Raw genomic sequence first — 14,971 nt, 5'->3', positions numbered from 1 at the left:
ACACTTGGGTCTCACATCAGTAAAAGTCTCTGGGTGATCCGCTGCTTCTAGCAGAGTAGATGGGTAAAATTGAAACAAAATATAAAATTATTTTATCCTTTCTTCACCAGGTCTGCCACAAAAATGACATAAATCTTTACATTTAAAAGATAGAATAATTAAAATGCTGTTTGTTTCTTCACAATCAATGCAGTTCCAACTTTAGTGTGCGGTTGCAGCTAACAATAATCTTAGTAATCAATCAGTTGTTCTGATGATTCATTGAGTAATTGGATAAAACAAATGGCACATTCTGCGGGTGTTTCCTGTAACCACTTAAGCCTTTTTTACACAGTATTAGAAACCGGTTAAAATATGCACTATTTAAGTTCCCCTCATGTCTTGTTTGTGAGGTCAGTTTGTGTTTGAGTTTGTTCTGTTACCACCTGAGTTGTACTTTGTTATGTTGACCTCAGTTTGGGCCCAATTTATCATTTTTGGATTTTTTTTTGTTAATAAATTAAGATTATATTTTGAATTTTCTTCAACGTCTCTCTGGCTGGTTTATGCAAAACCTTCACAATTCCACATTAAAGATGCAACAGTAAACTGTAAGTCAACGTCCAATTTTTAAACAGTTGTAAAAGTCCTGCTCTGAGATCTAACACCGAGCGGTACACAATTTCTGAATTTAGTTATAAAGCTGAGTTTACTACAAGGCTGACTTTATGGTGGTGTTCCTAACAGAAAATATTTGGTTCACCAGTGCAACCAGTACACAATTTTGGTCCTGGATCCGTCAGAACGCTGACCTTTGACCTATCAGCCGATAGGTCAAGACTCCTGTCGTGGTACCACTTGAATTCCCAAACACCCTGAGAGCAATCCATTACTTTACAAATATTTGTAGACTCTGTCTGCATCCCTTGACTCTTGATATTTTCATTTTTTGAATTTCTTTAAATTTATTTATTTATTTACTTCTTTGGCCACAAAAATGACTAGACACTTGATTTCTATTATTTGGAAGGGTTTCCCATACGTGTCATTATAGTGTCCTTGGATGCTCACAAATAAACTACTAATAAGTAAATCACATAATAAATTAAAATGAGCTTTATAATTTACATACAGTTGATTATTATTTTTTGAAGAGCAATTTTAGTCCATTTTACATATGGTTTTGATTTTGTGTGGGTTTTTAATGAGTTTTCTTTGGTTTTTGTGTTTTATTCTGGATATTTAGAATGTGGAGCGTTCTGGACAAAATTAAACTTTACTGGTCGTCGAGAAGGCAGACTTCCATTATTCTGCCATTATCAATATATTATTGTGAAATGGTCTCAAAAGTAACAATGTTATTGTTTATCTCAATAATTTCTGGGATAATTTATCGATATTTAATGCTGTCACCTTGATAGACCTGCTCACGAATCTCCTGAAGTTTATTTAGCTGAAATAAAAACATTTGAAGGGAAGGTGGCTTGCAGAGGGATGTTTTAATGATCCTTGGCTGATGGCTGGAATGCGACCTGCAGGTCACACACTGCATGCCAACCACTCAGGAAGCGGCGCACATGAGAATCTGCATCATTGCCTAATGATACAGATAATAATTGATATCTGTGTGGTTCCCGCAGCAGTTTTCCCATCTGTTCTTTCCATAAATAGACGTGCATTTCCTTCCTTTCCCCCCCATATAGGCACTCTCACCTCCACACAGCGCTATTGGTCTCCACCCATCTCCCTCCTCACTCTGGCCCATCACCAGAACAGTCTGTGGCCTTAGCTTTACCTGCTGCCAACGTGGTATTTGTTTTTCTCCCAGCTGCCAACCTCACAAATCTGCGCAGACACACACACCCTCGCCGACTATCAGTCATCTTCGTTTTTATTCGACGACCAGCAGCAATAGCTTTTCCTGCCTTCAGATCTGCTTTTGCGTGAGGTTTTATTTACTGAATTCAAAGAAAACGAGAACGGCGTCGCTGTGATCTTTGTTCAAGTGCCGTTGCCGGGTGGAAGGATATAGCGACGGAGGAGATGACAGGCATCTTCAAGAAGCGCATTTGTGGTGCTTTTCTATCAGAGCGTGTGTGTACGTAGATATAAATGTATAAATATATATATATATGTGTGTGTGTGTGTGAATTTATCTCAGGCTGTATGCCTGCAAACACTGAATAACTTTCTGCTTTATTCAGATAGATTCACTCGTGATAACTGCAGTTCCTGTTTGTTAGAACGGGAAGAATACCTATTTATCATAATATGATTATTCACCATGGCACATGCATTGATAAGTGAGATGGATGGTAGCTGAGATGTTGTGGTGAATCTCCCCTCAATGACCTTGCACTCGCTGCCTGTGCATACTGAGCCAGAGACAGCGCTGTCAGCTCCTAGCTGCAGCATTGTGATTCATTGGCGAAGTCTTCCCCTCCAGGGGGTTCGGGGGGAGAGGGGGGTACATTTGCAGCTGAAACGTATCGCTGGTTCACATTATTATTAAGGCAAACATAATTGCATCGTGCCGTATACGGTGCGTTTGAAAGCAGCGTTCCATTCCCTCACACCGCGCCGCCTTATGAGGATTTAAGAGGCCGCTGGCTCTCAGCTGCGGAGTCTGAATACCGCAGCTCTGCTTTTGCTATAATACGAGGGTGTCAAACTGTAGCTTAGGTTACTGAGGTGTTGCGTCAACCGCCAGTCCGTCCCTGCCAACACCTGATAATGATTCAGCCCTGCGACAGCAATTGTTTGTCGAGCCCTAAACGGGAGCGTGCTGTAAAGAAGCAGATTAGGAGGAAGTAAAGGCGCCGTAATTAGGGCCAACCATTTCCATAGCGTCAACCGCCGCAGCTGTTTGAAAGCGCGGGGAAATTGATATTTATTTGGCTTCTGGAGTCGAATCTGCGATTAACAATTGATGATAAGCGGAGTTAGAGCTGCTCCATGCCGACTGTAACGCTGAAGATAACATTGCCGTTGCAGGGAGGTTTTAATAAGTGCCACGCTTTGATGGATTTCAAACATGCCATTGCCTTTATGAGCCATTAAGAGCATCTGAGAACAAGACAAACTGAAGTTTATAAAACTAAACCTGGATCAAATCAACCTCCTGTATTTATTGAGTATGTCATATTTCTCACAGCTTTAACGAAGAGTGCTTTGTCAAAAAAACAAACATTCACAGTTTGGAACTTTATCCACTTTTTGGCACATCATGATGTCAAATACTACTTATTTATTGTTTTTTTTATTAGAGACGCACCGATCCGATATTAATATCAGTATCGGCCTTGATTTTACTTAGGGATATTAGATGAGCTTGTAGTCATAGTGGTGCAGAGATACTTTCAATTCATGGCACGTAGCTTTTTTATTCTTAGCAAATGTGAATTATGCTCCGATCATACTTTGTGCAGGAGCAGCTGGAGTGAAGTGAATGGAAAAAGCCTCAACAATTCTGAGATCCTCAGATCTCAGGCTAAGCTGACCTCCAAATCCAAAGAAAGGAAAAAAATAATACGCAAAAAAAAATAATTCCGCAACTGTTCAATGTCTCACCACCTCCTGAGCAAATACATTTGGAGTGAGTGCAGAATCTCACATTGCACTCCTAGACCCTTCTCCAGTTTTATGCCTCTGGAAGCTGCCATGTGCTCCAGGTGAAGCCAGACACCGTAATGAATTGAAATTCTGCGCGGGGCCCTTTACCTTCTTGAAATTCAGCCTCTTTCATGGGAGGCAAAAGACCGGCCGGTTTTATTATGTGCTCTAAATATGCATGTCGAAGCCGCTCTGTGAGACTGGCAGCAGAAATTACAGTGGCTGGTTGCACAGGCAAAGATTTAAAATGGTTAAAAGCCCTTCCCATATTACTCCCATTACCATATGCATTCAGAAAATGAAAATTACAATTCGCAGGACTTATTTTTAGCATTTCGTAGTTGTCTAAAGCAGAGAAGCCTTGGTGCTGTTTTTCATGAAAACCAACTAACAGTTTTTTTATGATACAAAAAAATCATAACTAAAAAATCCTTTAGTTATTTTTAGTTATTTAAAAAAAATTCTTTTTTACTAAATGTTAAACTGTAATGTAACATTTTGTGGTTATTATGGAATATATTTAAAATGTTTTGCTGAAAAAACATCAATGAGAAATCACACCAAGAGGTTGTGATGAGTAAGTAATGACCTTTACACTGTAAAATCTTAAATTAATTAGTCAATAAAACAACTAATTTTGCTTACTCGGTTGATTTTTACCATCACATCCTTGCTGCCTTCTCAAAATTAAAAAAGTGAAACATTGTCAATGTCTGGTTTAAGGGCTATCAGTAGCATTTTTATATTTTTCAACATAATGAACTACAGGTTGAGTACTTTGTCAATTTAGACCGTTTACATGCCTGATTTCAAGAACAAATGAACAAACTCCTGGCTTCAGTGCATAACACAATGACTGCCCAAAGTGAAAGCAGAGGTAGCTTAAATGTGAAATAATGGGGTGAAAGTGAGCATGGTGTCTAGTGCAAGTGAGGAGGAGACAGGAGAAATATTTTGTGAGAAGCAGTAGCTTAAAGATCTAACACACCGGAACCCAATCTTTTTGTAATTCACCCCAGTGACATATGACCACTTTAAAGTAAAACCCTGCAATTCTTTCAGCGTTCGATCTGGTTTGGATAGCTCTTGTTGATTTAACATGTTAGCACTTTCATTTAGCCATGTAGTGGTGTGCAACACATAGCAGAAATGAAGTGAAGCACCTGAGCATCTCAATTTAATGTAGATTAGGTAAAAAATGTCACTTCAAGCTAATACATCACATCACTGATTGTGATGAAGTTTTATAAAATGCTCACATACATTTAAAGAAGATCAACAGCTGTCTCCTCTGCTTAGCGTGGAGACTGAGAAACAATGAGTTGCTGCTGTAGCTAATCATCATGGGTAAAAAGATACACATGATCTGAAAGCATCCAAAGATATTTTGCACTGACAAAGCTAAACGTAAAGAACACAAAAAAAACATTAAAATGTGAAAACTTTAAGCTATTAAACAACACCCGTAGGCCCCGCCCACACAGAGGCAGAAAGCTTTTTATTGTTTGGGCTGTGCGTCCACACAGATTCGGCATCTTGGGAGACAAGAAACGATCATTTTTGGCACCAGGTTCCAGAGTGGATAAATGTCCACACTCTGGTTTCATGTTTCCCTGTGACCATGCGACCTGAGTCTTTTTAACAGTGACATCAAACTCTAACAAATAACAAAAATGGTGTTGTTTGTGTTTTTGTGTCGTTCTGTGGAAGTTTTACAGCACCACCGATTGGTCTGACATATCTGCAACATGTCCTTGTCGTGTTCATGGACATTTTTACTTGATCATTTAAATCGACCATGTTCGTCTTTGTGTGCATGAAGGCCTTGGTCTTCTTGAGGGTGTGGTCGATGACTCCATTTGTGGTATCTGGTGTTGCCGTGGCATGAACCATATTGTGTCCTCTCCTCTCTCATCCTTTGGTTGAGGATTCCAACCGCTCTACAATCCAAAGCAAAATGTTGTCCGCACTAATTTACTTTCACAAAGCTAACCTCCTCTTCCTACGCAGAGCACCTTTTGAGAGCACGAATGCTCACTCTGTCCAATTTGTGTCGTCAATATGAAGCCACACATTTCTTCAACACATTAAGGGCAGAAAGGTCTTTCATTGTCTAAAAAACATTCTGTTTTCTGCTTAAAATGCCCTTCTTTGCTCTGAGACTCAAAGCATCACATTCTACAGCCCATATGGGAGCTTTGTGGCTTTCTGTTCTGTGGGTCCAAAAAAAAAAGTGAATATGTGGATAAAAAATTTTTCTTAGAACATTTTCAAGATGTATTTGCTTCTAAAATATGTTAAGTGCACTTTAATTTTCTAAACCTAGAAACCTGATTTTCTTTTTGGAGAGAAATTCTTTTAATCAATTTATCAATATCCATCGTGCAACAATACAGACTTTCTGAAACAGGTTGGTATGGTACATGCGAAATGAAAATCCACATTTGTTAACCACTAGTGTCCCGAGAATTATGCTCACTTTACTAATTTTATTAAGTGCCTCAATGAAAGGAAGCCAATGATTGCCAACTGCACTTGCTCTGGGGTATCCATTTTACAGCTGGTAGAGTTACATTTGCTGGAGACAGCTGGATTTAAATGACCTCATTGAATGGATGCTCATCATCCCTGCTCTTTATGTTCCACTTTAACTAACATCTGATCCTGCATTGTCAGCAGTGCATACCAGCCAATGGTGTAAATGTCCTTGTGGCCATTGTTTGCAACTGGCTCAAGACCAAAACACTCCGGCTCTTATGTAGGTTGACAAGTTAATCAAGCACATTTGATTAGCAACAACTGACCTACTTAAGTTTATTAATTTATTTATTTTAAGAGCTGTGTCATACTCAGTGTGGCACAGTGAAGGGAGCAGCAATCGAGACCGCCATCAAATATTCAGTTTTGCGTGAGTCATTACTTGAGGGAGGGGAAATCCTAGTCTTTAATATGGAACTGAGAGTGATTGGGTTCAGTGGGGATGAATTACCCTCTCAGTGTTATGTAGACGAAATAGCAAATAGAAAGACAGATGATGCATGCTCGCCTGTCAAAACCAGATGTGTCCTCATTCCCAGAGTTTCTCTCATCTCATTAAGCTTGTGGATACTGAGATGATCTGGAAGAGTCATATTTAACCTGGAAAAATAGTCTACTGTTGCTCTCTGCGGTAACGACTTTATGGTGTTCTTGATAAATAAAATTGATTTTGTGAAAAATAAAAATGCCGGCGTCCTCCCGAATGTAATTACTTCATCCATAGTAAGTGAGGAAGCACTGAATATAAACTGTAGAACCTGATATGTTTGGACTTATATGATCTAGTAGGACTTTCTGTTTTATCAAAACTATTAGCTTCATCTTAACCTTCAGCTTGCATGTTGGACCCAAACCCAACTAAATTATTCAGAGAAATGTTCTCTTTGCTCATTGACTCCATTTCAGATTGATCTGTCCTTAGAAAATTGATACGTACCAAAGGCTTTTAAGGTAGCTGCAATTAAACCTTTACTTAAGAATCTTTCTGTCAAACAAGATGAATTGATAAATTACAGACCTATATTTCATCTTCCTGGTCTTGTGTCTGTTCTGGTTTTGTTGGATCTCAGTGCTGCTTTTTCCACAGTTGACCACAATATTCTCTTAGAAAGGGGTCGAGGGAACAGCACTTGGCTGGTTTAGCTCATATTAGTCCGATAGAGTCTAATTTGTTCATATATGTGATAAATCATCTACACACCCCAGTGTTATTTGTGGAGTGCCACAAGGTTCGGTTCTTGACCCAATTCTCTTAAGCTGTCTATATGTAGCATGGGATAGATTTCCATCATTATGCCGATGATTTTTAGCTTTATCTATCCCTAAATCTTGATGAATTCTAACATGGCCACTTTCATTCATTCTGCTACGTTCTTCCTCTACCACTCTCCATTTTGTATAACTTATTATTATTTCAGTAGTTTATGTTTTCTCTTGAAAAGCCTGGCATTCTGTTTAGCTGTGATACCTTCTTGAAGGTGGGGCATCGACCGAGAAAACGCTGCCAACAACTAAACGTTCTTCTTCTCCCTCTATTAACTCTTTCCTTTTCTGTAACATAGACAATAGTTTCTACATCAGTTCTTCTGTTTCTTTTTGTGTGTATGCTCTGTCTTCTTCCCGTTAAAGGGGAGTTTTCCTTTCCACTGTTGCTTTATGCATGTTCATGACGTAAGAGGGATGGCTGTAAAGTCAACGACACAAAGCAATCTGCTGGGTTTCCGTAGAAAGATAACTTTCTACACCAATTTGAGTAAAGAAGCGAATGTGATAGACAGTTTGAGAATCAATTGAAAGAAGACATTTGTACTGAAACAAGATTATATGTCAGTTCAACTTGTTAAAAGAAGAACACCCACATGTTTAATCTGTCCATGAAATTTTAAGGGCAATGAACATCGCTAGCATCAGATGTGCATCAAGTAGTCTGTTTCTATTTTTATCTAAAAAATAAAGAAGAAAACAACCAACACCAGCTGCATCTGGCTAAAGCTCTGAGGCTTTTCAAACGGGTTCTGTTCAGAAGTGTTGATGCTTTTGATAAAACTGTCCAAGACTTGACTCCAGTATTTGTTCCTTTTTCTTCACACCTCAGCACTATGCCTCTAATGTGTGTTAAAAGGCACCAAACAGTGTGTGTTGATTGACAAGATGCACTGTGGCGCTTCTGACGTGCATCCCAGCACAGGAAGCCCATTAGCTGCTCACAAGTTGATGGGTGTACATTATACAATACTTTACAATGCAAAGAATTTACAAAGAACATATATAGCAGTAAATTGAATCCTTGCTCTCATTATGTTGAAGTAGAAAATGTTAGGATGTAAATCCCTTAAAGCATATATATATATATATATATATTAATTTATGGTAATTAACTGAGGTATTTGCAGTCTGACACTGACTGAACTGCAAACAAAATGCCTTTTTGTTGCGGAAAAATGTTCTATCGTTAAAGCCGGTTTATAGAACCGGTAAGAAAGGAAGCAGCAGTAGATTTATGACTTTACAAGTCCCTTGTAAGTCTTTCAGTGTTAAAACAAAGAAATGGTTCAGAATTAGACTGCTGCCCAATTCACATCACGTTAAAGCTTTATTACACTACAGTGAGCAGATTCCATTGGCAAAAAAGAACTTGGTGAAGAACCGGCCACCAGGTTTTTGCTGATGAGCCTCAATTAGCTTGATTGGGAGGCTGGTTTCAGATGACGTGTTTAGAGGCTTCATTGCTCCCATCAAAAGATTCATCATTGAATCTCATTCTGCCACGAGAGACCAGATCAGGGACAAACAGCTCTAGGAAAACATCATGCTTAGGACCAGTGGCACCCCGTTCCTTCTGGTGTGGTAACACATTACATTAGAGATCAGGAACTTATAAATGATAAAAACAATAAATTAGCAATGATTAGATGACACAACTTTTATTAATGTTTTATTTTTAGGGGGTGAATGTCCTTTTCACATCCCTTACTGTAGTGTTGGTCCACTGCTTACCATGGTTAATAACCCTGTTCATACATGGCAGTGGTGTAGGTGTAATGTCCAACTTTAAGCCGCTGTCACACTGATTCCTGTATACAGTGGACCCGATTCGCAGGGATTTAGCACCACAGCCGCTAAATCCGCTCTAAGAATGCTTATGACTACCTACGTTAATCGTTCAAACACCAAATCAACCTCATGATGCATTAATATACATAGTAGAAATTGTTTTAGCCAACTGCAGTAGCAGATTTACGGTCTTTGATGTATTCGCTCTTGGGAGTACAGCCAATCAATGCAAAGGTGAATAAATGTCGCTCTTGGATTGGCTGCTTTGCAAATGCCAGCCAATGGTGTGTCAACTAGCAATTTGCATTTCAGCTACCAACCTGCATGTTCTTGCAAATATTTTAGGCATGCTCAACAAAACAATCTGCAAATAGGCAAATGTTCCACTAAAATCCACAAATAGGTGAATCCTCCAATACTGAACCGTGAATAGGCGGGGGTTTGCTGTGCTGATAAAACATGTTGTGTAGATCTTAATGTGAAGATATAAATGGCATTTGGTGGAACATTAAGTCCTTTCACGTTACTGAAGTGTGTTTTTGCTTTTGATGTTTTCTGGATTTGCATATTGAATGCACTGATGTCAAGGGTGGGAAGTTCACAGCGTTCTACTCCATCAGGACAGAGTATGTTGCTTTTGCCGCATATTTATTAATAGTGTTAATAAATATGCAGCAGATGTGTTCAAGATGTCTTAAAAAAATCTGTGGCAACCTGACTTATTGAGTGGTCAAATTGTCTCTGTTTCAGTGTGAGATATTAATATAATGCTATCCAGTGTTTCATTGGCATTAAAACAAGATGCAGAGCACAAGAGGGGCGTTAGGCAGCTGCTTGCTGGTTAGAAATTTTGTGCACTTTGCTCTCTCTGTACTGCATGAGCTGGCAACATCTTCATAACTCTGTACTAATTCACTGAAAACTTTATCTATCTAAGGGAATAATGTACTTCCATTTGTGCATTTGTATTTCCTACAAATAATCTTACTCATCAGATTTTCCTTCCGCTTAAGGAGAACCATATTTTTTTCTTATGAGTAGGGACAGATAAGAGTATGGTGCATTGTGGTGTTATTTTGATCGCGAAAGCTGAACACAAATGAAAACCTCGACAGGCAGGTCACTTAAAGGAAAAAGGAAGAAACAATAAAAACACAGCTAACGGACCATTTTATAAAAGCTAACTTTCTCCAGCCGGGCAGGGTAGGCGAAGCAGTTGACAAAGCAATCTGAAAAAAACTCTTACAAACCAAACATCTCTTTGACTTTGAAGGAAAACAGCCTTGTTTGCAGGAGTTGGGGGTTGGAGGGGATTTGTTGTGTGTATAAAACTTTCTTAGACATTAAGTGTTATCACTTAATAATATAAGGATGAAGAAGAATATTGAAAAAAATTAAGAAAGTCAGACTGGGTCCATTTCTTTTGATTGTGTGTTTATATTCCATGCAAGAGGAGTTTGTTTCTAGGTCGTTTTTCAGCATTAGCTTTAACAAATTTAGTTTGTGCAAGAAGCACTTGTGTAGCTTAATGAATTCTTGGCCTAAGAAGTGGTTTTAAATAGCTGAAGGAGGTTACTGCACAGCTTGTGATGCTGACGAGAAACCAAGAGACGCAGGCATCAAATGTAGATAATTAATTCTCAAAAGCACCACATTTCTGACAGTGCTGCAGCATTGCCTCTGAAGGGTCAGTTAACAAACCTACTGCTGCTACTACTAATGATGTACCAAATAAAGAGAAACTCAAAAGAAGATGAGCCTTTTGAAAAAGAAAAAAGCATACTTTCTTAAGCAGATCGAGGTGAGAAAGCAAATGTACAAATTGGTGTGTTTTGTTCTCTCAACTTTCAAAATAGTTTTTGCTTCTTTAAAAAATTAACTTCAGAGATGCAGGTTAGAGGCTTACAGGTGTTAGATTTTATATTAGAATGCTATAAGGAAGTTGACTGGTTGCAGAACGGTTCGATTGGGTGTGTAGCTGGAAACGGTTTGAAGCTTAGGAACTTAGCAGATGCCTGAAAGGTCCGTCCATCTGTCACTGTATTTCAAGGTCTGGCTTTAGTGAGCTGAGCTGGTACAATAAACCTTTTGGAGAAAAGAGTAGAATTAGCATTTCCACAGAGGTAATACTGTTTCTTTCTTCTTTGATGAATAGCCATCTATGCAAACTTTTCTGAGAGAGCCAACAGTGCTGAGGGTCCATTAACATTTAAACTCTGGGCACATTTTCTTTGACTTGGTAAATTTCTTCAGATTTCAGCAAATCAAGTTATTGTCCAATCATGAATACATATCCTGAGGGGTTTTTTTTGTGATCCAATTTTTATTCTTTTTTTGTCATTTTGGGAAAAACTCACAAAGAATGTAAATCTAAAAGGAATGTTTGCCAAATAAACCATTTTTTTTTATTAGTTAGTCTATACAATATGTTTCCTTATGTTTTTTTGTTTTTACAAATAAAATATTTGTATGACTTTTAAGTTGTGAATAGAAACCATTTTGGAAGTGTTGAAAATATTCTTTCTTCTATATTCCTACTTACCCTGCTACTGTAAAGCTGCGGAAATTACCAATACCTCTTATACTGATCCGAATTATTTAAGAAACGGACATTGGATTGTACAGGATTGCAATTTATTACTTGATTAAATTATTAAATTCACTCTTGTCCCTATAATTCAGAACTTGCAAGATTCGAGGAGGAGTAAAACAACAAACTGTTTCATCCATATTGCCTCTCACTCTGTTGTTGTCTCTTTTTCTCAACAGATATTTTGTCCCAACACAAATTAGCATTAATCTTAGCATGTTAAATATTTTTCTTCTATGAATTAATAATATTTCTGGCTGTACGAAACTTAAATTTTCTTCCATTTATTAGTCAGGCCACACAACTCGTGTGTAAAGAGTTAGGGCGGTGCTTGGCATTACAATGAGCTGATACCTGGGATCAGATAAGGATATTAAAAATAGAAATAGTCAAAAGTTCATCAGTGATGTCTGAAGTGCTCTTCACATTTATTGGCACCCCTGGCAAAGATGTGTAATTAAAAAAAAACCCCTGAAAAGTAACTGCTTATCACAGTCGCATCTCTCACTGAAAATGTTGCAAAAAGCCAGCCTTCCCATTTGTTCAATGGGGAAAAAAGCTAGGTTGGACTCAACATCCCGCAGTCTCACAAAGAAATCACAGTTTGTGAGACTAAAGGGTCGCGTTTCTCACCAGGTGGCCAGCAAACACAGGAGCACCACAGGGGATTAGATTCTCAGGACTCATTTTCACTAGTTACACCTCAGACTTCCTGCAGTATTTCCGCAGAAATACTCCGATGACTCTGCCATCATCCGGTGTAGAAGAGAGGGACAAAAAGCTGAGGACAGAGAGCTGGTGGACTTACCTTGTCTTGAATGTGAGCAAAACAAAGGAGGTGATCTTAAATACTTCCTTGGATTTCAAGAGAAAGTATTTGACCCTGTAGGTCTTGTCCTGGAGAGTGTTCCTCTGGATATCATCATGCAAAAAACATATTCTTCACAAAACGAAGAACGTTGCAGGAAACACTGAGCATCATCTTCATCAAACTGTCTTAGACCATAGTATCTTCAGTCAGAGGCATCTTCAGAAACACTGGAACATTGATCACTACATGAGTTCCTTCTTGTAGGCGTGTCAAACTCATTTTCATTTTGAGCCATATCAAGATTATGAAGGTCCTCAAAGGTGTCTTATAAAGTGTTATCTTGACTGTTTTATGTATGTGTCCCTGTAGAGTCTAGAGGGCCATCTAAAAAGTTATAGACATCTAGTAAAACTCGAGTTTGACGCTTGTGCTCTAAAATAACTCGTAGAAGAAATGGGAGTAATGTAAGTTACAGCAACTGGTAATTTCCTTTAGGGAATAATAAAGTATTTTTAAATTGAACTGAACGGTAAAAACAAAAACAAAACCAACATGTTTTTTTTTTTTTTTAAATGTGCCATAATACTTTTCTTTTTAGGACTTTGTACCCAACTTAACCAGGCGTTGCTATAACAGTGGTAGGCGGTGTGACTAAACCTTGACTAATGCAAATATATTCAGTCATCTAGATGTACTCATTACTCGTCTTTGTTTTAAAACATCTTAAACCTTCCCTGACATTACCCAACATGTCAGTCTTGACTGTCTACAAGGTCTGCAGTCATAGCAACAGCCCAGAGGTGTGACCAAGTCACTGTGTTGCAAGTCTCAAGTAAGTCTCAAGTCTCTGTCCTCAAGTCCGAGTCAAGTCTCAAGTAAAGACAGGCAAAGTCGAGTCAAGTCTCAAGTCAGGAACCTTTAATTTCAAGTCATTTCGAGTCGTTTTTTTTTTTTTTTAATAATTTGCAATTATACATAAAATTCAAATATTAGACCATTTGTTCTTTTTAAAATATGTATTTGAGGTTCATTTGTGATCCTCTTATTCATCTGGTATTCTTCAAATCTGTCAGAAGTAAACAGATGTCAGAAAATAAATTACAGCCTTTCATGAATTACATTTGACTTCAGTTTACTCCTTCTATTCATAAATAAACATCAACACTACAACAATCATAGTTTTCAAAAAATGAAATAAGTATAAATGAAGTTATCACAAGTAAACTCAGGAAGGTCTGGTGCATTTATTTTTCTGCTTTTATTTCTAAGTATGTTAGTTTCAGTCCTCCGTAAATATGGGACAGATATTCTAAACACAAAATTTATTTGGGACAGTCACTGTATTTGGTCTTTTTTTTTTTCCCAGCAAAGCTATACTACTTGGAAATGGGTTCTGTGCGACATGTGACAGTCACGCCGGTCAGTGCATTACGTCAAAAACAGTTGACTTAATGCACTGACTGCAGTAAACAATATATTGTCAATATAATTTCCCAACGTAGATGTCTTCAAATACACCAACCATCCTTAGATGATACTAGACCCGGCTCATCATCATGATGGGACAGAGAGACTCTGTTCCCTGTGTTCAGGTCCAGAATCTGCTTTCTGTTCCGGAGCCCCGCTCACTATCCACCGGCTTCCTGAGCTAACACGGTGCACATTATTTGTGGAGGCATTTGAAGGACCGGATTTATGGTAAATCATCACCAATTTAACCCGGAGTACACATGCTAACACGAAGTTAGCTAAAGTCAACTATCTTACAGCAAAAGAAAAGTGCCACCTACCGATCTCTGTGAAGCCTCAAATGCCGGACAAAGTTGGACGTCGTGGCATCTCCATCCGATATTCTCTTCTTGCATGTTTTACAAGTTGCAGTTCGTTTTTTAGTCGAAAGTTCATAACCTACGTAGCCAAAAGAAATTACTCGCGGAAGCATATTCCAGCGGTTATTTCGTATTTCGTTCCTGAGCTCTGTAGCTTTGCCGCGTTTTTTTAAACGTCCAAATCCTGTTAATTTGATTGGTTGTGCTGCAGCTACGTACGCATACATACATAAGGAGAGAGGAAAACCATAGTGACGGTCTGCGCATATTGATACGGAATGAGTGAAATTAATTAATGACGCCACTTTATAAATAATGTGTTTTAAATTTTAAGACTTTGAGTAAAAAATATCAAGTCTTTTCAAGTAAACAGCTTCAAGTCGAGTCAAGTCCCAAGTCAATGGCATGAAAGTCAAAGTCAAGTCCGAGTCTTTGAGCATTTTTTCAAGTCAAGTCTCAAGTCGTGATTTTAACGACTCGAGTCTGACTCGAGTCCAAGTCATGTGACTCGAGTCCCCACCTCTGCAACAGCCCAAACCTCTACACAGCAGAACTAAA

At 38.4% G+C, this 14,971-nt stretch overlaps 1 protein-coding gene across 1 annotated transcript in view; it reads left to right on the top strand.

Moving 5' to 3' along the window:
- Positions 1-14,971, top strand: part of galnt9 (polypeptide N-acetylgalactosaminyltransferase 9) — a 118,120-nt gene that overhangs the window by 51,967 nt on the left and 51,182 nt on the right. The window lies entirely within an intron of this gene.

This window comes from Xiphophorus hellerii, chromosome 12 (genome assembly GCF_003331165.1).
Source record: "Xiphophorus hellerii strain 12219 chromosome 12, Xiphophorus_hellerii-4.1, whole genome shotgun sequence".
Lineage (NCBI taxonomy): Eukaryota > Metazoa > Chordata > Actinopteri > Cyprinodontiformes > Poeciliidae > Xiphophorus > Xiphophorus hellerii.
The sequence above is the reverse complement of the archived record's forward strand: the minus strand, read 5'-3'. Positions and strand labels throughout refer to the sequence as shown.